The sequence below is a fragment of the Sphaeroforma arctica genome, assembly GCF_001186125.1.
Source record: "Sphaeroforma arctica JP610 unplaced genomic scaffold supercont1.1783, whole genome shotgun sequence".
Lineage (NCBI taxonomy): Eukaryota > Ichthyosporea > Ichthyophonida > Sphaeroforma > Sphaeroforma arctica.
The window spans coordinates 4955-7852 of record NW_014038775.1 but is presented as its reverse complement, the minus strand read 5'-3'; positions in this window follow the sequence as shown (position 1 = coordinate 7852).

Here is a 2898-nt window from a genome sequence, read left to right as displayed (position 1 = left end):
TGATATTTTGTTACATACATCTATATATATATATATATATTTAGTATATATATTATATATATATATATATATATATATATATATTAATATATTTATATATTTATATATTTATATATATATATATAAGTATACTTATATATATATATGTGTGTGTGTGTGGGTGTCTGTGTCTGTGTCTGTGTCTGTGTCTGTGTCTGTGTCTGTGTATATAAATCTATAACATAGAGAGCTGCGGAATATCATTTTCTCTAAAACGCACTTTGATACCAGCATCATCATGCATCCTCATATGACTCACTGCAACGGGATGTGCCTGACTCTGTTGCATAGGGCTATCTCTAATACTCACCTATGCTTCACTCACTAACTCTCCCTCATCCAGGCTCGGTTGTATGACGAGGAATGGCCAGATCGGTATGTTATATATCTGCCTCTGATCAACGATCTGGTGCGAGTGCTTAGAATAGTGCGAATGTGCTGTACTCGAGTGTCATATAGTGATAGTCCTCGTGTTGATTCGCATTTGGGTACTGCTATGATTTTATATATGATAGTACTGCTATGAGAGTATATATGATAGTACTATTCTGATAAGATATATGGTAGTACTGTTATGATAGTATATATGATAGTACAGCTACGTTAGTATATATGATAGTACTGTTATGATAGTATATATGATAGTACTTTTATGATAGTATATATGATAGTACTGTTATGATAGTATATATGATGGCTCTGTTATGATAGGATATATGATAGTAGTGTTACGATAGTATATATGTTAGTACTGCTATGATAGTATATATGATAGTACTGTTTATGATTGTATATATGGTAGTACTGTTTATGATAGTATATATGATAGTACTGTTATGATAGTATGCATGATAATACTGTTATGATAGTACATATGATAGTACTGCTATGATAGTATATATGGTAGTACTGTTTATGATAGTATATATGATAGTACTGTTATGATAGTATATATGATGGTTCTGTTATGATAGAATATATGGTAGTACTGTTATGATAGTATATATGATAGTACTGCTATGATAGTATATACGATAGTACTGCTACGGTAGTATATATGGTAGTACTGCTACGATAGTACATATGATAGTACTGCTATGATAGTATATATGATAGTACTGCTATGATAGTATATATGATAGTACTGCTACGATAGTATATATGATAGTACTGCTACGGTAGTATGTATGGTAGTACTGCGATGATAGTATATATGATAGTACTGCTATGATAGTAAATATGGTAGTACTGCTACGATAGTATATATGATAGTACTGCTACGATAGTATATATGATAGTGCTGCTATGATAGTATATATGATGGTACTGCTATGATAGTATGTATGATAGTACTGCTACGATAGTACATATGATAGTACTGCTTTGATAGTATTTTTGATAGTACTGCAATGATAGTAATAGTACTGCTGCGATAGTATATATGATGGTACTACAACGGTAGAATATATGGTAGTACTGCGATGATAGTATATATGATAGTACTGCTACGGTAGTATATATAATAGTACTGCTACGATAGTATGTATGATAGTACTGCTACGATAATATATATGATAGTACTGCTACGATAGTATATATGATAGTACTGCTACGACAGTATATATGATAGTACTGCTATGATAGTATATATGATAGTACTGCTATGATAGTATATATTATAGTACTGCTATGATAGTATATATGATAGTACTGCTACGATAGTATATATGATAGTCCTGCTACGATAGTATATATGATAGTACTGCTATGATAGTACTGCTACGATTGTATATATGGTAGTACAGCGATGATAGGGTATATTATAGCACCGCTATGATAATATATATGATAGCACTGCTATAATATTATATATTTTACTACCATGATAGTATATTTGATAGTACTGTTATGAAAGTACATATGATAGTTCTGCTATGATAAGATATATGGTAGTACTGTTATGATGATAGTATATATGATAGTACTGTTATGATAGTAAATATGATAGTTCTGTTGTGATAGGATATATGGTAGTACTGCTACGATAGTATATATGGTAGTACTGCGATGATAGGGTATATGATAGCACCGCTATGATAATATATATGATAGCACTGCTATGATATTATATATTTTGCTACTATGATAGTATATATGATAGTACTTCTTTGCTTCTCTTCAGCTGAGTGTTCTATGTATTTGGTCTGTCGGTGTACCGTTGGTTGGTCTTCATTGGTTGCAGCACACTTCGCGCGAGTCTACCTCAAACAAACGCACATACACATGGCAGGTGACTTCTTGGCTCTACCCCACTAGTAGTGCTAGTTATATCCTTCATAGTTAAAAAGCATCTATACTATATTTAACTTGCATGTGTGCTTTTATTCAGGTGACTTCTTGGTGTACTGCATCCCACTAGTAGTGCTAGCTATAGCTATCACGGTCAAAGAGCACCCATACTATAACTAACATGCACCAATATGATTTCTTCTATTTGTTTTTGTTTTTTGCTTTGTTTTTTGTTTTGTTTTTTAGTTTTCGGGTGACTGTCAGTCTGAGTGACGGACCCCCTGCACGACTGAATGCGCTTATGGCGGCTCTGAGGCAATTCCGTCCGGATGTGGCACACATGTGGCAGCCCAAGGTACGCATTGTACCTATAATGCCATAGTCACCTGTTATGCTTAGTACAAGCCAGTAGTCATAGTCATAGTCACCTGTTATGCTTAGTACAAGCCAGTAGTCTTAGTCATAGTCACCTGTTATGCTCAGTACAAGCCAGTAGTCTTAGTCATAGTCACCTGTTATGCTTAGTACAAGCCAGTAGTATTAGTCATAGTCACCTGCTATGCCTAGTAC